Raw genomic sequence first — 21,696 nt, 5'->3', positions numbered from 1 at the left:
TGTTTGTGTACATGTGTGTCCTGCAGCCACCAACATCAGGTTTTGTAAACTTCATCATGACTATTCATAATCGATCCTCTTTGCTTCCCCTAGCCTGCAGGTATAGAAATGCTACATTTCCTTATTGAATTAGATATTTTCTAATTTGAGCTTGAAGGAGATGAAATAAACAAACATGATGTTACACCGATCCTGAGGCTGTAGGATTCCAAACAACAGTTTTACAGCATTCAAACCTTTGCAGTTGTCTGCTTTGTCACAAGCTTGGGCATGATCCAGAGTAGACAAGGGTTATGAATATTCAGACTTTTATCGGCTCTGACAAATGGCTAAGGAGACATTGACACATGGCACTCTCAGCTGCCCTGCATGGGCCGCCGCTGTTTTTCTGGGCTCCCTTCTCTAGCTTTGCCAGAAATTGGGGTGACAGGTGCTTGACAACATCTATTTAAGGCAAAGAGGGAGATTAATAAGTTAATTAATCATTCCATGTCATTCAAAAAGGCCCCAAGAGAGTTCCTGCTGCAATTTCTTTTTAAAGACAACATAGCTGCTTTTACCTTTTTTTTTTCCACGAATCATAATTGTTTTCACCCTACGACGCAGCCTGCTATTTTGGCTGCGGTCCTTAATTATGATCGGTGTGTTATTGCTCAACAGAGCATAGCAAATTGCCTTTATGTTGTTTGCCTGAGCCTAATCTAATTGGCACATTGTCACAAAAGTAATTATCTGTCATTTAAATTGATGCCATAAGCACAAGTTAGAGGCACACCTGCTGCCACAAGCAGGACCCAGACTTCCCTCTTCCCACCCATCTCTCTCATTCTTTCTGGCTTGCTTAACTGCAGTTCTACCAGTGCTACAACCCCATCCACATCTAGCAAGGCTTCTGGCCCTTATTTATACTTTTAGAAGTCTTACATGTAAAGGGTATAAAGTCAGTGCTAAAGAGTAGAGTAGTTTAAACCTAGTGTGGTGTAGAACTTTGTTTGCACCATAGACACTTAAGGTACATTGAAACTAGTGGTGCATAAAGAGATAAATCAAGACTTTGCTGCATTTACCATCTGCTGCCAGTCAATAACATGATACGACAAAATAGGAAATACTCCATCGACCATAAAGACTTGTCGACACACACGGAGGCACTTCATATTCAGTGTAACATATTTACTTTGGGTTAGATCTGTTTTAACAAACGAAATCAAAACAATTGTGCTTTACAGTAAAGTGGTGACTCAGTTTATCTACCTCTCATAGCACACTCTTATTTGTATTTTGCAAATTCAGTAGCATTTTAGTGCTACTGAATTAGAAAAATAGCTAATGCCTGCAAACTCATTTGAATACACTCAACAACGATTTGGTATTGCATTCATGATAAACGTTTAAAATATTATGTGGTGTACTTATCTCAGTATCTTATCTCTGTACAATATCTCAGTTTGCTGACATATTGCACTACCTGAGGGAAGTGCTCACTACACTGCGTGATATAGACACAGCCTATTTGTAGTCTTATAATCGCTCCTGTTTATACAGGAACATTACAGAAACTGTTTCCATGAGGCGTCCATGTTTACTGTAAGTATCCACTATTCTAAGAAAAGACAAAGAAAACAAAATGGATACTTTTATACGGTGTATTTACTCTGCGCATTGTAGCAGTGTTAACTTTGTAAAAAATCACACAGTTGTTTTATTTATGGTGAACATTGCACATACTTGGGCGTAGGTGTATGTTTTAAATTATATGTAGAAATTGTCACTTTGACAACTGGTGCATCTGGCGGCTGCTTTTTTTTTTTATATATATATATAAAGTGCAGTAGCCAGGCGCTATATCTGCATATATCTCTGTAGGATTGTTTACTGATTCTCGTACCATGAGATTTGGTAAGAGATCGACTCTAGTTGCATGACGTCTACTTTCTCTGCAGCGGATCACGGGCAGCTCTTTCCGTCTACCCATTAAAAATTCAAAGAAGGAGGAGACGATGATGAATCGGGCCTTATTAATTTTAGCTTTGGATAAATAATGCATGGCTCTCTGGCTCCTTCCTATCTCCCCCTCTGGCCCTTCCAGCCTGTAGCCTTAGTATCTGTCACATCTGATATCCGGACAGTTCATCTGAACATCAGATACGCCATGAATAGTTTCTCCAGAGTTTTGCACTGTCCAGCCGACTCCTCGTCCAAAACAAACACGTAGCAGAATATTTCTGGGTATTATTGCACTCTGTGGACAAATAAGCAGAAGCACTGAAATGATGACTGAGCTTTAGACTGGAAGGTCTTTTTTGTCTGTGCCTTCCCTGTGAGCATGTGAGCCTATTTTTAGTGTTTAGCTGAGCTGCTGGTCAGTCTTCAGCTCTGTTTTTAAACAAGTCATTTACCTGGAGTTCTGTTTATTTTCAGATACAGATACAGTGATAAACATGATGACTTTGATGGAATATGTCTAATTATATCTAGTGAATCTACACATAAGAAGATTTCTAACTTACAACAGCTACACACCTTTAATTCAGGAGCAATGAATCCGTTCATGACCCGCTATTCCTTTAGTTACTCGCTATTCTATTCAGTTTTTTCCCCCATCTTCTTAATGTCTCATCTTAGATGTGGGCCTCAGATCCATCTGATTTATTGTTTGATAAAGTTGCCACTGATCTGCCGTAAATGTAGCTGTCAAAGGCTTTTGTCTGAAGGGACCCACAGTTTGCCCTTGACAAATTGGGTTCTGAAAGGCAATTCCTCTCACCGGTTCAGGAAAAAGAGCATCAACTTGACAAGACAGGCAAGAGGCATCTTCTTGAGACAGGGATATAAATAAAATACAAAATGAGGAAGAAAAAATAGGAAGAGAAAAAATAAATCAGAGGGTCCCCTCCCTCTTTCATTCTGGGCCAGACGGATGCGCTCGGGTGGGAGTCAGGGTTGTCAGTGATAATCTTATCTGCCGATGACGGCTAGCAGAAACGGGACAAAGGCAGCCGAGCCTGACTCGAGGTCTGATGGTCCGCTGATTGCACAGATGTCCAATAGAAGGGCAGTTGCCGTGGAAATGATGAATGACGCGTGGCCTGGCCTTTTGCCCCCCAACCATAAGAGGGTGCTCAGAAAACAAGGGAAACTTCTCAATCATGAGCATCTCACAAAGTTTGAAATTTGTTTGTGAACTTGGAGGGTGGCCAAATCTGTGGATGTTTGAGCTCCAGGATTCTGTCAACAGTTCTTTTAAATTTTGCATTAGATTAAGGTGAATGTTATCCTAAAAATGAATACAGCATGTAAAGCTGGCATGAATGTGATAACCATAACATAGCATCTCCTAGGGCTGTTTATCAATAGATGAAATTATCATCATAATTATTTTATATCATGTTATCTTGTATTTTATTTTGTATCATGATATCATGATTATTTAAATTATATTATATGTCTAAATGGTACTTAATTGAAACTAGCCCTTGAATTACATTGACTTTTCAAAAGGGCTTAAATTATTTTCCAAGCCACCACAGACGGGAGTTTCTGTGCATGTTCTCCTTGTGTTTGAGAAGTAGGGTTTCCTCCTACTTCTCAAAACCTGCATGTAGCTGCACTGGATTGGTATGAGTAAGTGAATGTGTCCCATTCAGGGTGTATTCCTGCCTCACGCCCTGTGTTCCCGGGATAGGCCCCGGATCAACCTTGACCATAACCAGGATAAAGTGCTTACTAAAGATGAATGAAATCCACCACAGACTGCAACTGTATCCAGTTTCAGAGCTGCCCACACACAGCCATAAATACACACACACACACACACACACACACACACACTCTCTCTCTCTCCTCTGCACAGTATATGAAGGATACGAAGTCATATGACCCCAGTTTTGTAATCTATAAGAGCACATCGGTGTCAGTGTTCTCTTATAGGTCACTGACTACCTCAACTGCTTACTTTAATCACTGTCTTTTAAGCCGTTCCTCATTTCTGGGCTGCCTTGTTTACGGCTGAAATGTTCAAAAGTGGGGTCAGAGGCAGAGGTAACGTTCATTCTGCATCTGCTGCTGTTTACTGCAGTTTAAATCAGGTGGAATTGACCAATGAGTGGTAGCCTGTTAGTGAAGACCCTGACCAAAAAAATTCAGCGAGCGAGGATGACAGCACCGCAGACCTCCGAGAACAGAGATTTGGAGGTCACAACATTTCATACTTTAGCAGGAGTGGGGAAAAAAGCTACTGACAGATAATTCATCATCATATCAAAGGTAGCTCAGAGCATACACTGCTTTGCAAGGCAAAAATCATGCTCCATCCATCCATCTCGTATCTCTGTGTCTCCTTTCCCAAGCTACTTGTCGTCCTGATCCTGAGATCTGTAGCATCCGGCTGGGAATGGTAACAGCTTGGCCGCTGCAGGCCTCCATCCAAATCTCGGCTTATTGACCAGCTTTTCGCTTGATCAATATTTAATGTCCTCTTTGACAGAGATCACATTCTGTGGTGAGCGCTTTTTTTGCCCCACTCGTAACCACGCTGCCTGGCCTGGGGTCTGGCGGGCTGCCTGGATTCTTTTTTCAGTGTTATTACATGTAAAAGCGGCATTTGGAGCCATGCTCTCTGGCTCACTGACTTGTCTGATTTCTTTTCAGACCTGACTGCCGATGTCAAGATGAAGCCATGGGGTGAGGGGACCTATGCAAGACAAGTGCAGATTTTGTTTCTGCCACTAAACGGCTTGTTGAAGTGATAACTCAGTGTGTCAGCTGTAGTCTGGGCAACCAAGAAATGCGGTACAAAATAGATGCTGGTTTTTTTTTTTTTTTTTTTTTAAATATATATACAGGGATTTTAGTGCCATACAACTAAAACACACCTATATGTAAAATGTAGAACAAGGGTTCCCAAACGAGGGGTCACGACCCCACATGGGGTCACTTGATTTAAAAATGGGGTTGCAAGAGAAAATCACAGTCTCCACTTTTGTTTCATTCATTCATTTTACAAGTTAATATTAGAGATATCAAAAAAATTGATTTTGTGTGCAAATAGTTTGAATTGTTACTGGGAGTTAAATTAATAGGATACATGTTATTTTAGTCTTTTTTTTTTTTTTAAATGATGCTCTGCAGTAGCATAGTTCAGCAATAAAAACTAAATATCTTATCAACTAAATATCAATCAAATAAATATCTCGACTAAATATATTGGCACTGTGTCTCAAATCGCATACATATGTACTATTCTAGATCGTTATTGAGTACTAACACTAACCGGTTTTCCTATTACAGTTAGTGTTTGAATTTTAAAAACATCTCATGTTGCCATCAAACCCACCAAATGGTCCGTTTTGCATACCAGCCTTCTGGATTTTCTTTCACAGTTTTCGATTTGAGACTTAGCTCATGACAACAATCAAGACAATGGCAGAAAGTTTTAAAGAGAGACACAGAAACTTGTCACTGTGTTTAATGTCAGCCTAAAATCCCTAAACATTTTACAGTTCGACTTGTAAACCTGACAGACAGGAATGTTTTGCCTCTGACATGAGATCTAGTGAATGTTGCTTTTAAACCTTCTGACTTTAAAACTTCTGGCTCTCACGTGGCCACAGCTTCTACATGTGCACGTGACACTTGCCACTAGAAAATGAAGAGTTTATATATTTCTTACAAGGACTGTAGAAGCCTCTTGTTCTTGACCACAGGGACCCTTTAATGGTTAATTTCTGTTAGTCCCAGGTGTTTGTGTGATGGGTTTGTTTTTTTCTTACTTTACTCCTTCTCTAGTGTGTTTACATAAAACTCCAATTCTGCAAGGGCCATTTCAGTATTTGTGAGAGCTTTTGAAGGGTTATACACTAAGCTAACCTATCATCTCTCTCTTCCAAATATCAGCCTTGGGTATGACACCTGTGGTTTAATATTCTTTTATATTTGCTATGTATCTTCTGTTGTGAGTGAGTTGAACATTAGTCTGAGTCTGGCATGGTCTGACATGGATGCAGTTTGGGCTTCTGCAGATTAATAGACCACTGTGCAATTTATTGTAAGAGGCAACAGCTGATGATAGACTTTGCACAGGACTTTGACAATACCTTTTATGAGAGGGCTAAGAAGAATTGGATTTTTCACTTGCTTTTTTCCCCCTCAGTTGTACTTCTCATGTGGACTTGATGCCCAAAAAAAAAAACCCTTGGTTTTGCAGCTCCTGTCCTTCAGCCTGACCATTTCATTAGAAGTTGATACTACATTGAGGTGCCAGTTGTCATGTCTGCCCACAATGTATGTTTTTCATGCTGTCAGTTTGCTATTTTGAGTTCTCAGATTAATCAATTTATTTGTTCTCTCCTCTAAAGAAAACTTCCCCATGAACCTGTGTATAAGATGACCACGCAGCTCCGTTTTAATAAGCAAGGGTGGACAAATCACTAACCCAGGCGTCTGGGATGAGCAGATTGCGTCTCTGGGCCATCGGTTTTTCATTTCAGTGATAATGATGCTACTCAGATGCAAATAATGTCTTTGCCTGCGACAAGAGAACGACACAGCTCATAGCTGAAATTTCAGAGACTTTCTGTCTTTTTGTCAAGGTCTGACATGATGCTTTATCAGCAGAGACATCATCAGAAGAGGATAAAGACTATGGCTACATAATGTCGCTCCTCCCAGGGATTCAAGTACTCGGTTATTTTCCATAGTCTGGATTAATGCACATAATTAGCTTGACGTACTTTTGATTGTTATTGCTGTTTAGCTTAGTTAATTGGGCCTCTTTGCTAGCATAATGTGAATCTGGGCTAGCACAGTGGAGCTTTGAGTTGCTGCCTAGGCTAGCTAATGAATTAATGATTTGTCCACCCCTGAATAAAGTATAGTTCATGAGGTTTTTGTTAGAGAAAGATCCATGAGAGATAGTGAGCTACACCTACTTAAAATGAACTGTTGCGTGCTTGGTGAATTTAAGGATATACACGTCTTTACACTTTAATTAAAGTATGTAGACTTCATCTACATTCATCTACAGCCATACAATCTTCCATTGTCTGATTTACAGTAAATGGCCTAATCGGCATGTTGATAAAGCTCATGCAACTTTAATATCCTACTTAGAGCCATAATAATGCCCTATTTCTTAAATATGTTTCAATATGTCTTCATGATGCATCTCTGAAGGGCACTTCATTGGATGAATCTCTAACTATAATGGGGACTTAAGAACTCCACTGGCTTAAACAGAGCTGTAACCTGCTTGGTCGTTTTATCCACGAGCAGATTTTTTTTCTTCTTCTTTTTTTTAAATTTTTTTTTATTTGAGAGATCATATGAACCAAAACATGACCCTTTTTACTTCATGGATCTCCAAATATTGAACTGACAACACAAAAAAATAAAATGGGCTCATACATTATGATCTCGTAGCCACATTAAACAAAATGTGTTCGTGATGCACGCAAAAAAAAAAAAAAACTTTTTCACAGGTTGGTGTATGCCTCTTGTGTATTGTTCAAAATTGCTCCCCATGTAGTGCTCTATAGGGTGTAAAAGCCACTAAATGACTGTAAGCCAGAAGAATAGTGTCTACGGCGTATCCAGTGCACTTCATGTCTAGAATTTGAAGCATTTCACTTTCTCGATGCATGCTAGTGAGCAGGTCAGTATCAGATCCAGAGGCCCCACACCAGATTGAAGTGAGTAAATGATGAAAAAAGCCATGCCAAGACAGCTGCCCTCGCTCCCAGCCTGACGATGACAGCCGTGCTCTTGTACATGTCAAAAGTGATACGATGATTGCACGTTTTCAAGAAAGTGCCGACGCCGGGTGTGGCGGCTCGGGAACGGATCGGCGGTGTGCCGAGCAAGAGTGTGTGTGTGTGAGAGAGAGAGAGAGAGAGAGAGAGAGAGAGAGAGAGAGAGAGAGAGAGAGCTAAATCCATGTATAACTCTTTGTTTTAGCATCAAATGCCATCGTGATTAATAACCTGCAAGGAGAGATATGAGAGGAGAAGGTAAAGCCCAGATTCTCACCGCAGTGCTGGATTACTCAAAAAGGCGTTTAATTAACAGTGACACTGCCTGGCCTGCACAGCTCGCTGAGCAGAATACCAACACACACCACACTGGAGTTCTGAAAGAGTCAGGCCTATATTACACAGATTATCGAGGCTGTAATTCTGTAATAATGGCTCTCATAAATCTTAATGTACATCTAAAGTATTCAGTAAATCATCTGTGTTCATCAATATGTATTGCTGTTATTATGGTGTGTGTGAAGCTTAACGGTAAATCAGCACTTGTATTAATATTAGGCATATGTCGAAAATCGTTTTGTGATGTGTAAGGAATAAGGTGTGCTGATATAGGAAAACAATCATATGATGTGAAGGTGGTTATTTTCTTCTAATACATCACAAAGTGTTTTATTCCTCTTATACCTTTATGCCGAAGCTATTTCTTTTATTTCACCAAAGAATGACGTCATACTTTTTATCTATTTATAGTTACATTTAACGTTGGAAAACATCCCCAAATAAGTTCTATCCTGAACACTTTCTCGTTTTAGGAAAATGTAAACTCTCTTACAAAGTGACAACACTGGAGATTCTTTCAAAAATGCAAAAAATCTCTGTACAGAAAACTTTACCCCATCAAAAATCACACGTTTTTGTGGAGCGTCCACCATACAAGTCCCTGTGATTTAGCTATTAATATAGAAATGATAAAGTACAAGAATGAGTGCATTAATAAGCACATAAACCTGAGATTTGAATAACAGCTGGAACTACTGTCAGAGATGCTGTTAGAAAATTCACACCTTCTGACCAATCAGAATTGAGAGTAAATACATCACAAGGCAAAAAGACTTGTAAAAAGAAATTTCTAGAATACTTGGTCGAAATATATTTAGCTAAATGTCAGGTTATACATATAGCACTCAATAATTGATTAGAGAACATTATTTAATTTAATCTACATTTAACCTGAGTATCGATTTATACAACCTGTCTGATTAGCAGACTAGATGCCTTTTGGCTTTTTAGTTGGTGAATGTATACAGGAAACCATATAAATCGTTGTGAAAGGGCTTTTATCGTTTGATATATAACTCAATTCAAAGATGACGGAGATATTTTCAGGTCATCCAGGCTGCATAACTGCATTTTTCCTGTGGCCAAGTAATAGAGAGTTGCATAAACCTTTGCTCTCTGGTGGTATTGCATTGCCTGTTTTATTAGTGCATCACCGACTAGCGTCCCAGTTACTCCTTTGCCCTGACAATTGAGATGATATCTTTTTAAAAACATTCATCGAAGTGAGCTTGAGGTAATACGGATATTTTTTTCTATTAGCATGTTTCATTTACTCTTCACTGTTGCGACTAATGTGTTTGTAGCTGTCTTGTGAGTTTTGCAGAATTTTATGCCATCCTCCTATTGGTGGCTTTTAGATGAGTACCATAGCAGCACTCAGACGCTGAGATTTTAATCAAACATTTCTTACACTGCCAGAACTTTGTCGTGATCCATCTTTGTTTGCAGTGGTACTAAATTGAATTAGACTAAAAGAGCTACTGTAAATTCGACTTTAAGAGCTAATTTATGTGAATTTATTTTCTAATTTCTATTGAAAAAGAATATCGCAGGTATGAATATTTGTGACAGTAGAAACATACTTTTCACTTCACCAAGTTTCTTCATACAAGCAGTCAATATTTCCAGGCATATTATTACAAATATTACAGTATTTCCTCACACATGTTCAACTCCTCCTAGAGCAGCTTGATAGCATGAAGATCGAGGGATTGGGCAGGTTTTTGCATTACACACAGCATTGCCTTCTTCAAATATCTCACACAGCTTTGAAATATGTTTGGGCTCATTTATTGCACAATTTCACAAAAAGTTCATTTCTTTTATTACAGTCGTTATAACGTCGGAAACGGTGATAAAACGTACCATTAAAAGTTATATCTAGTTCATGTACAGGCTGCTATTGTGATTTCTGTATTGAAACAAATTCATACTCGAGTTGAATCAGTTGGTTGGAACTTTGTCCCCTCAGGCCTAAAGCAGGATTTTCATATTTCCACACTACCTGCACACCGCAACGCTTGAAGTACGTTGTTGCTCTCCTCACGCTTGTGTATGCAAGGGAGGCCGTCTTAAAACAATTAACTACAGACTTTCATAATAACCCCTGACCAAGCCTGCAAATATTGTTTGGTCCTAGCTGGAATTAATTAAGCTTTGTACCAAGGGAGAGGATGACAGCGTGTGATAATGTATTTTACGTGATATGGACCATTGACTGCCTTTCCATAGCTCAGGAACAATAATGAGAGAAATATCTGTGGATCCATTCAGAGCGCTGATTGTTTGTGGGTATTAAATTGTGCGTACATCTCTGAATGCTGAGGCGAAAGAGGAAAGCCATTGTCGAAACATTTGTAAGCAAATTGCTTTCTCCGCCATTGTGCCAGGTTTGATGGATTCTGTGTTTCTGAAATGGACAGAATAGAAAGGCCAAACTTCATACGGCAGGCCATGGTGGAGAATTCATCCCTGGGATATCTAAAGTGGCGATTGTTCTTGGCGCACAGAAGCGAGGTGCGAGCTCCAACAAAGACAGACATGGAGGTTTTTTTCTTTCTTCACAGTTTAAATCATGAAAAGACGACTGAAAGAGGAGCTGAAAGAGGGGCTGAAGTATTGGAACAGGTCAGCAGTGAGCCATGGCAATTCTGCTTATTCATATACACACACCGCTCCCAGGTCATTTTCCACTTTCACACACCAGATTAAAATAAGCCGTTAAAATATTCCTTTGCAAGGCTGATATTCAAATAGCTAGGTGCTTCCTTCTAAAGTCTCACCACAATAGCGCAATTTCCAATTTTCTATAGCTGGTGCATAAAGGTGATGCAGAGGACACGTGACTGCACCGCAGTGCTGCCATTGCATCTTTTTTTGTGGGGAGTAGAAACAGTGCTAAGATTTTACCACAATAAGCAATTATTAATACTTAACTAATGCTTTCATAATGATAAATTAATACATGCACTAATCCTGATCAGGAAATAATGAAGCATATACATGAACAGCCTCTCAGACATATATGATTATCCATTAATAACGGTAAAAGTTAAAAATTAACTTCTTGTTAACTCATTCTGTTTTTACATTCTGTTTTTTCTATTAACAGTGCGTATTATATTAATTAAGATCATTTACACTGTACACTTTGGAGAATGTAGAACAAAATAAACATCAATAAAAAGGTGCTTTGAGATCAAATGGGTGTGGTGGTGATCTCACAGGAGGTAGATCCATTCAAACACACATTAAAGACTATGCTAATAAAATTAAGGCCCAACTTAGAATTTTGTATAGGCATGAATTTAGGGGGCAACAGAAAATTGTTAGCCCCATCGTTCAGAGATCCCAAGTTCAAGACCCAACGATGCCACAGCCAGTCCAAGAGAGCAAAATTGGCCATGCTTTCTGGGAGATAGCGATGGCATACTCTCTCTCCCCTGTCAATCACTGCAGCACTAGCTAGCAAGTTGTTGCCATCTGTGAACTGATGTATGCGGAAGAGGGTAGATGCAATTGGCAGGCTTCACGTGTCCCGCATGAAGCGCATGTTAACTCTCACACGTCTTGGTCAGTAGCTGTTGTATGATTGTTGCATGATAGCGGAGAGCTGGCTCAGGAGACCAAATTCAGGAGAAAACGGGGCTAAAATAAGACGTGATTTGAGAACACTATATTGAAAACTGTATGTTTCATACCACAGGTGAAAATTTTAGCAATATGTATACTTCATTTTTATTTATATCACATGCTATGATTTAGATCCGAATCAGTTTTTTTTAAAACAAATTTTTAAATTTTTCCTTCTTTTCAGTGTTCCATTTAGTTTTTGTAGACGTTAAATTATGTCTCATTAATCTCAGTATAGCAGTTCTTAATTTTTTACATTGTTAGCAAAATTATATATCGTGACGCATATTGTGTATTGTACAAATGTCTTCAAGTATTGTGATATGATATTTTGTCATATAACCCAGCCCTAGTCATGAAATTAATGAAAAGAATTAGTCAACAAGATGTTTATACTTAGCTAGTGCCATTAGTCCATATGTATATGGACAGTGACACAGTTTTTGTAATTTTGCCTCTGTACTCCACCACAATGGATTTGAAATGAAGCAATCAAGATATGATTGAAGTGTAGACTTTCAGCTTTATTTCAAGGGGTTTAACAAAAATATTGCATTAACTGTTTAGGAATTACAGCCCTCCATTTTCACAGGCTCAAAAGTAGTTGGACAATTGACTGATTCATGGCCAGGTGTGGCCTGTTTCCTCCTTATTTCATGATAAATTAAGAAGATAAAAGGTCTGGCGTTGATTCCAAGTGGTGAATTTGCATTTGGTAGCTGTTCATGGGAACACTCAATATGCGGTCCAAAGAGGTGTCGATGCAAGAGGCCATCATTAGGCTAAAAAACAAAAGAGACCTATCAGAGGGATAGCAGAAACTTTAGAAGTGGCCAAATCAACAGTTTGATACATCCTTAAAAAAGAAGGAAGGCAATGGTGAGCTCAGCAACACTAAAAGGCCTGGAAGGTCACAGAAGACAACTAAAGTTCTTTCCTTCCAGAATTCATTCCTTGATGAAGGAAAAACCCCTTCACAACATCTAGCCAAGTCAAGAACACTCTTGAGGAGGTAGACGTATCATTGTCAAAGTCTATAATCAAGAGACACCTTCATGAATGTAAATACAGAGGGTTTACCTCAATGTGCAAAAAAGTGGTAACACTCAAGAACAGAAAGATCAGATTGAACTTTGCTAGAAAACAAAAAAAAAAAAAAAAAAAAGCCTGCCCAGTTCTGGAACAAGATTTTTTGGACAGATGAAATCAAGATTAACTTACCAGTACCAGAATGATGGGGATAGAAGAGTATGGAAGAGGAAAGGAAGGGCTCATGATCCAAAGCATACCACATCATCTGTCAAACATGGAGGAGGCATTGTTATAGCATGGGCTAATGGAACTGGGTCAGCCAATTATGGCTGCCAATTGAACTGGGTCACTGGTCACTTATTGATGGTGTGACTGCTGATAGAAGTAGTAGGATGAATTCTGAAGGGTATAGAGCTACACTTTCTGTTCAGATTCAGTCAGATACTGCAAAACTGATAGGACGGCGCAAAACCCAGCAACCCTGCAGAGGAGCCTCATTCCCATTGCCTGTACCTTATTCTTTTGGTCACTACCTACCTCTCACGAGCATAGTGACGATAGGGAAGTACCTTGACCAGTACCTAGCCCCTGGTGAAGGACTTGAAGTATCCTGGGGTCTTATTCATGAGTGATGGAAAAAGAGAGCATGGTGGTATTTGTAGTTTCACACAAAACAAACTTAATCTCTTTCATTCAAACACCTAAGAAGGAACAATGCTTTTGGAGGTTTGGCGAAATTGTTCACTATAATAACAATAATGAATAAGCAGGATGCTGCATATGTTGCTGCCGGATGAGGCACTTAAACAACATGCAGTGTTTTTAATAGAGCAGTGGTGGGCAGCAATAATGTGCAATAGTCTCTGAATGCTCTCTATTAGGATTGCTAAAAAGGACACATTTAGCATAGTGGGTTCATTTGTGAATGTGACTGCAGAAACAATGAAGGGGTAATTTAGTGTAGGATGGAGAACCCACGCTATAATATAGATATTATTTTTAAAAAAAAAAGCCATTTACCTCAAGAGCCTCAACATCTGGCTCCGACGATAGGACATCAAGCCTAAATATAAGTTAGCGACTGAGAAGTACAGCAGAATGTGCCATAAATGAGTTCACTTAGACTCTTTAGACCTAGTTGGAAATCTGAGTTTACACTTTAGTGTTGAGCTCTTTGACAACACTTCTGCTTGGCTGACCTTAAAAGCTTTTGTGCAAGCATAACTTTCTCAAATTAGAGAGTCCCGAGACCTTAATTATTCCATTGAATTGGGGTCAAGGATGGACCGCAACAATGTAATTACATTAGATCAGCCACAACTCAAAGGTTATTATAGACATTTGCCGGCACACCGCACGGGTAAGTAACAGCTCAATAAAGATAAAAGAAAAAATGGCATTGGCGAATAGCAAAGGAGGATATTGGCTGAAGACATTTTGAGAACAAATAAAAAGCAATGCACAATCATAGACTCTGCCTGTACTCCTGCACTTATCTGTGCTTTCTTATTAACACCCATCTTCATGGGTGAGTCTGAAATCAGTTCACTTTGGTGCTGGAGCTGTGTGTGTGTGTGTGTGTGTGTGTGTGTGTGTGTGTGTGTGTGTGTGTGTGTGTGTGTGGGTCCCACCGCCCCCCGCCCCAGAAGGTCATCTGGTTATTGCAGATTTTAGTCTTCACGGGCTCTTAACTAGTTTTTAATCAGCGGTTATTAAAGAGCTGGAAGGCAGTGCAGGCTCTGGGCTCTCTAGCCGCAGGAGAGTGCCCATCAATATGTCACATCAATTACTGAAAACCAGGCCGTGCTGAAAGAGAGGGGGGGGCGAGAGTCTAAACTTCCTTCTGATATCATATCTATAGTGTATTACTTCTGGAAGTGTTCAGAAATTTATAAGGCTTTGGAAATGTACTGGGGATTCATCTCTGTATGAGGAGAAAAAAGTATGTTGCTCTCAAATCATTGAAATGCACAACTTGTGGCAGTAAATCAGTGGCCAAATAAGTCTTAAGCTCATTATTTGATCCCACTCTGGACACCACTGTAGAGCCGTTGATCACAGCTCTCGACCTGAAGTTGATTAATGCACTGCATGTTGCTTTGAGCAGAGCCTAATATTATTAAAATCCTGGCACCAGAAGCTTTGACCTCGATGTTCAGTGTCGCATCTGTTGCTTTCTGCTTTCTTCACCAACACAGTGTGCATGTTTACCTCAGCTCATTCTAAACATAGTCCTGACACTTGCATCCCTATCAGACATATCAGTAATTGCCAATTAAGCATGCCAGTGCTTCAGACTGCAGCTTAATTGCTGTTAATGAGAGTCGAGGCACTGCAAGGTGTGCGCAGGCGTCCTGCGGCTTCATAAACAAGTCCCTTATAAAGCCGATGCCCTACTGTACGCCGGAGCATGAATATGCATGCGAGTCGATTCGCCTCGGCTCGGCTCGGACTCATTTCAGAGCCAATCAGGCCGACGTGCCTCAGCTCTCCCAGTGAGTAAGCGCCACTCCATTAGATCTGCCGCTTGGCAACTTAAAGCCATAAGCTCAGATGCACCTATTAAACAGTTGAGAGCATGTTTGTGTGTTCGTGGGTAAGTGTGGTGTCGTCTTGGCTCCCAGCGTGTGGGATGATAGCGTCGGCATTGCAGGTGCTACACACTGAGCTCTTGCAGGGACCTGCAACTTTTTTCAAAATGTATGACACCTGCATATGCTAATCGGTGCAGTCTGTGCCTCTACAGTCAGTTGATGAATGATGAATGAAGTTTAGTTTTCTCAAGTATTTTGCCTGAAAAAAATGTTGGTGTTTAAATGAGTACGCAGATGTGTCGTTTTCTCCCAGAGAAACTTGAAATGTGATCTAAACATAGTCCAGTTGAGAGCCTAATAATGGCTCTTTGGCAGGGGTGTAATTTGGGTACAGCAAGGTTTAGTCAGTTGTCGCACCTTGGCTGCTGGATCACATTTTGCGGCTTTCTCCGTGTTTTAGCTAAATGTTCTCAATGAATTGTAGTATGATTGTCTCCTTGTGAAGCATCCACATTCTGCTACTGCACCAATCTTGGTATTGAAAAATATTGTGTATCTACTGTTGGTAGGATTTGAGACAACCAACATGAAGAGCATTGAACTGAAATGAAATGTGCTGTATATCAGTTAGCTAGAATTTTTGAGAATTTGTTTTACAGGGGATTTGTTTGTCCTGACACTCAATCAGTTTACAATTTACTTTAATGAGCAGTCTACACATTATTTCTGCCATAATCCCTAACTATGCGGGTTTCAAAACTATTATAGTAACTGTAATTGGATGTGTGTCAAGGCTATTATGTTGCAGCGCTGTTGTCAAGACTTTTTACTGGTAGTGATATTTTACTGCACCTCTGCTGTCTCGGCTTGGCGTGATATTTGTTTACAGCAGTGATTCTCAAAGTAGCGTCCAGGAACACCCTAGGGGACCCCCAGAGGACCGTGAAGCATAGCCAGTCCACGATTTTTATAAAGGTTGTTAATCACATCCCTCTATTATCAACATTATTATTTATTATTGAATTCTTATAGTTAGTAGCCTGCTATATTGGTTACTTGAATTAACTGGGTTTAATCCAAACCTCGATAACTCAAACAAGTCGCCCTGTAAATCATGTCAACTTAGACCTAATGTGTTTTGGCATTGGAAATTTGAGGCTTTATATATTCCAATAAATATCCAGAATATTATTGTACATATTTAAAAAATGAGCTTAATATTTGAATTTTCAGAGGAATTCCATGAAATTTATTTCGCACGGAGGGGTTCCTGGCTGCAAATAGTTTAATAACCCCTGGTTTACATAAGAACCAAACCCACTGATCCCATCACCGATATAACTTCAACATAACACAAGTGTCAAAAAAAAACAAATTTTGAATTGAGTTGCTATCAGTTATAAAAGCAGCTTTGAACTTGGACATGAACTTAGACTTGCACTTTGAAGAGAATGTTACGAGAACATATATTTGACCTGTCGCCCATCTAAATGAGTGATTAAGTCTTTTCTGCAACACCACAGACTCACTTATATGACATCTATAGTTAATAACGTTCAGCTATTTTGGTAAGAAATGGCTCTGAACAGATTAAAATTTAATAAGACTGATTTGACAGCATATATATCAGGACCATGTATTTTTATCTATAGATCATTGACATGGAGAGCTAATAAAGTAATGCATAGAGCCAAGTATAATACATCACTGGATTATTTGCAGAGTTATTGTACAGCTTAAGTAAAAATGTGAATTTCTATTATGCTGTAGCAGCACATGAGTCGCACCCCACAGCTTAATATCCATTTATGAGAATATTCATTTCGTATTCACCAAAATTCATGAGGTAGAAAATGTCATTACGGAGTTTCTGAAAGCAGAATAAGAGGAGTTTGGAAAGTTAAAGGAAGGCTGATTGCCAGGCTCAGTTAACTGGACAATTCATTTTCTCTATCTTGGTGAGAGCAGGATTGAGAGGTTTAAGTATAAGAACAACCACCATGCTGATTCGATTGATGAAAATGAATCCAAAGTGTGACGGAGCAGCAATTGTGTTTGATGCTCAACGCAGTGTAAAAAGAAATAAAAAAAAAATGCATTCACCAAAAAATAGTTCTTTCACAGTCTTAATGATGCCACCGAATTGTGTGTGTACGTGTGTGTGTGTGTGTGTGTGTGTGTGTGTGTGTGTATATATATATATATGTATATATATATGTATATATATATGTATATATATATATATATATATATATATATATATATATATATATATATATATATATATATATATATATATATATATATATATATATAAAATACGTCATTACATTGGCACCTGTCAAGGGGTGGGATATCTTAGGTAACAAGTGAACAGTCAGTTCTCGCAGTCGATGTGTTGGAAGCAGAAAAAATGGGCAAGCGTTAGGATCTGAGCGACTTTGACAAGGGCCAGTTTTGGAGATGCTGTGACCCAGTCGTCTAGCCGTCACAGTTTGGCCCTTGTCAAAGTCACTCAGATCCTAACGCTTGCCCATTTTTTCTGCTTCCAACACATCAACTGCGAGAACTGACTGTTCACTTGTTACCTAAGATATCCCGCCCCTTGACAGGTGCCAATGTAATGAGCTAATCGATGTTATTCACTTCACCAATGTTCATTCAGTGTTAGTCACTTTGGTGTATATGCTGTGTGTGTGTGTGTGTGTGTGTGTATATGTATATATAATGTTTGGATGTCTTCGGGGGGGAAAAAAGAAAGCAAAATTTTAAAAAAGAAGAGTAGAGAAACGGAAGCCTAATGCAGTCTGCTAACATTGAAATGAAGGCTGAGATAGAGCGAGAGAAAAAGAAAGAGAGGGTGAGAGAGGTGGCAGGTAGAATTAATTCATAACGTCCATAATAATGAAGGCTCCTGTAATTCTCAGCAGCAATCTGAGACGTGGAAATGAGACGAGGGGGAAATGAGACAGGGGAAGAACAAAAGCAGACGATTCCGCTGACGGAACACAATACAATAGTGTTTCCCATCACGGCTAAAACACTGCTGATTAAGTTTGACAATCATATTCAAAACGTTAACATTCGACACCACGCTCATGGCTCCGAATTCAGCTCCCTCCTGCGGACATCCTCAGACTTTTTAAAAAAAAAAAAAGAAAAGAAAAGAAAAATCCTCTTCACTTCAAGAGTCTAAATCTTGCAGGACGTATTTGAAAACTTCACACAGTCCTGCCACAAAGATGGAAGGCAACTCTCGGATCGCTTCGTTAATGCTTATAATTAACTTGGCACCAGATTACGGGAGGTCAGCCTGGTTTTTGTTTTGACATAATGAATAAAGGACTCAGGAGAAATAACAAAGCGCCAGCTGATGATACATGCTGAGTGGGCACGTCTACCGACTAATTATTGATTAATATCGCCCGTGCAGGAAATGAGCAACGTTTACCTTGATTTAGAAGACTGAGTGCTTAAGAGAGCCAAGGAGAGAAGGACTCTGCGTTTGTGATGGCTAGTTTAAAAACAGAGACGTGTCCTTGGCCTGACTTGGCACCGTATCACTCTGTGTTACTGAGCCTGCTGCTCTACAAAGGAGGAGAGTTATTAAAAAGTTATTTTAATAACGCTTATTAAAAAGTAGCTCAGGAGTCATTGACCTAGACCAGGAGAGAGTGCCAGCGCATGCTGTGCTAGGTGAGACAGGGCAGCTGCTCTGATGACGGAGCCTAAACTGCATCACACTATAATATTCTCTATGGAATAAGTAATGTAGTTGAATAAGACACAAAGCTTTTATGCATTTCAAGAATCCTTCCGACGGCAATCCTTGCATGCCGTGCAAACGCACATGGTCATGTTGTCGAGGCTAATATGAAAACAAAACCACAATGAATCAACCCAGTGAGAAGATCTTAGTGAGTGATTCTGTGAATGAAACATGCATGAATATGCAGCTTCAAGGATAAAGCATAGGAGAGAGTTGTATCATGAGGTCAGTTGTGGTCAGGAAAATGTCTGCTTGCACAGTGAGTCCACTATATAACTGATTTTCCTTCTATCCCTTGTCATGATGCAGTAAAACCTTCAGTAATGTAAGTAGTATTACCACAGTACTACAGTATTACCTACTGCAGCTTATTAATGTCCATACATTGGTGTTAGTTCTGTGGTAGAACCAGGTCGTATTGCTGGCAAGTGCAAAACGTGTGCTCTGTTGGCCATTGTAGCTCAGTTAAGAGCCTGAACATTGCGAGTGCAAGTCCAGGAACTGGCACAGACTGACAGGAGGTACCACTTGAGCAAACCGTTAACCCTTTATCCCTTTAACCGCTGCTGGGCTTCCCTTTGTGTGTGAAGAGGATATGTTGGGATATGCAAAGTGGGGAAAAAAGCCAAAAAAAAGGTTTTGTAGACCAGTGGGAGAAACTTTTAATTGAAATATCTGATTCAATACCAAATTTGGTGTAGGTTTTTTCACCTCCATATTCTCTATTACTCAAAAGCTGGTTATCTTTCAGAAACTACACACTCGCTCTGGGTGTTTGCTTTCTATGTGGGCTAATTTAGCCTTAAGTAATGCACCTTGGAAAAGACGAACATATGGCATGTATAATATTAATGTTGCCGTGGTACAGGGTAGGCTTTTTTTTTCTTTTTTTTTTTTAGTTTAATTTGTTGAGTTTGTTTATATTTTGTGAAATTGAACCAACCAAATTTATCAAACTTCATCAAAATTTGTTAGAAGACAGAAAAATAACTGTGCCAGTGGGGTTAAAATACAGCCTGGTGACATCTCTAGTTGAAACCAAATTATTAGCTGGAGTGATGTAGCTGAGGTTGAGGAACTGTCAGAGCCAGAGTTCACACACCATGCTGACACTGCTGCCGTTTCTACCTCTGAAGGATAGATTATGATTAATACACTGTACAGGAGAGAAAAAAGAGCCCTAGTCTCTGGGAGACTAACAAGGTTGGTGTGTGTAATAAAGTGACCAGTAATTGTACACAGTATTTAAAAACCTCTGGATTGCTGCTGCTTCTGATACACTTATACCAGCCCTACACATGCATCATGTCATTGACTGCTGTGCTGAGAAAGGATCCATCACCCAAATAATGTCTGCTCAGTGGTAATTCTGTAGCAGCCCCTTTTTTGACACACTGTGCACAACAACTGATGGGATAACTATAATTATGTATGTATAATTCAAGCTGACAGGAAGGCTATGGTAACTCAAATAACCACTGTTTACAACTAGGGTGAGCAGAAAAGCTCAGTTACGCTGAGTTACAGCAGAGACATAGCTAGTCAAAGGTCTACGAGATGTTGAGCGTGATGATGGCGTCGGCAGTATTAGCATTAAAGTTAATCTGAGTGTACAGATGAAGAGGTAAGAGAGCTGAACAGAGTAAATCACTAAAGTGCTGCTGCGTCACTGTCTTTAGGTAGAGATGAAGCGAGGGCTAAATCCTGTTGATAACACTATCAGCATTGTGGGTAATGTAGGAAACCAAAGTGAAGACATGAGCTCAGAATTTGATTATAATGTCAATCTTGGAGCTGTTGAAGAACACATGATAATTATAAATATAGATATATGCAAATCATTCAGGGTGGATTTTTCCTTTAAGTCCTGCCCTTGATTCAATAAGAAGAACACAGTGTCATTAATACAAAGCAGCTTTCTTATAGAGCAGTGTTTTTTTTTTCCCTCTCCTCATCTGCACAGCCTAGCTGAAGGCCTTATCAGGAGGCTGACCTGAATATTTCTAGGTGACATAATTGAAGCCTGTCCTTGTTCAATTGTGGAAATTGTTCTGGCCTTTTTTAAATTTTTTTTATTTTTTATTTATTTATTTTTTATTAAATATCATCGGTGTAATGAAAGTAAAACAGTTAGAATAAAGGAAGCTGTTAAACGTTTCTGTTCAGATGACTGACAGCTCTGTATCTGATGTGAGTTGGATGACATATGCATGTTATATTCTGATTCAGGCTGTATTAAGTGTTTTGTAAGTAGCTTAGTGGACATACTTATTGTTAGGCTACTTTGTCAGAGCGAAGGTTCCTTATTAAACAGTTGTACTACAAGGTGAGCAGAATCTAATGTTGCTTTGGTATAGTGTATGGTTCAGGGTTTGTTTTTTTTTTTTTTTTTTTAAAAACTCCATATATGCAATTTATGAGTGCAGACATTTGTAGGACTGTAGGCCATCTGTTATGCACAATATGGCAGCACCTCTACTCTGATTGTCCACTATGGGGCCACTGCCGGGCAGATATTGTTTGGTTGCTGAACCATTCTCGGCAGAGCAGTGACACCCATGTACATGTATACTGATGTAACCTAATACGAGTACATTATTTAGAATGCACAGATCATGTGGTGATGTGCTGTGATGTCATC

The 21,696-nt window shown here is 39.4% G+C and overlaps 1 protein-coding gene across 5 annotated transcripts in view; it reads left to right on the top strand.

The window, feature by feature from the left end:
- akap1a (A kinase (PRKA) anchor protein 1a) overlaps positions 1–21,696 on the top strand; it is a 61,306-nt gene that overhangs the window by 24,912 nt on the left and 14,698 nt on the right. The window contains exon 12 of one of the 5 annotated variants that reach the window (XR_003404551.3): positions 10,655–10,745. The exons of the other annotated variants lie outside the window; for them this stretch is intronic. The gene's annotated coding sequence lies outside the window, so the exon portion shown is untranslated. Of the gene's footprint in view, positions 1–10,654; positions 10,746–21,696 lie in introns of those variants that run through there. 5 annotated transcript variants of the gene reach the window in all.

The sequence above is a fragment of the Pangasianodon hypophthalmus genome, chromosome 17 (assembly GCF_027358585.1).
Source record: "Pangasianodon hypophthalmus isolate fPanHyp1 chromosome 17, fPanHyp1.pri, whole genome shotgun sequence".
Classification (NCBI taxonomy): Eukaryota; Metazoa; Chordata; class Actinopteri; order Siluriformes; family Pangasiidae; genus Pangasianodon; species Pangasianodon hypophthalmus.
This window is presented reverse-complemented; position numbering and strand designations above follow the sequence as displayed.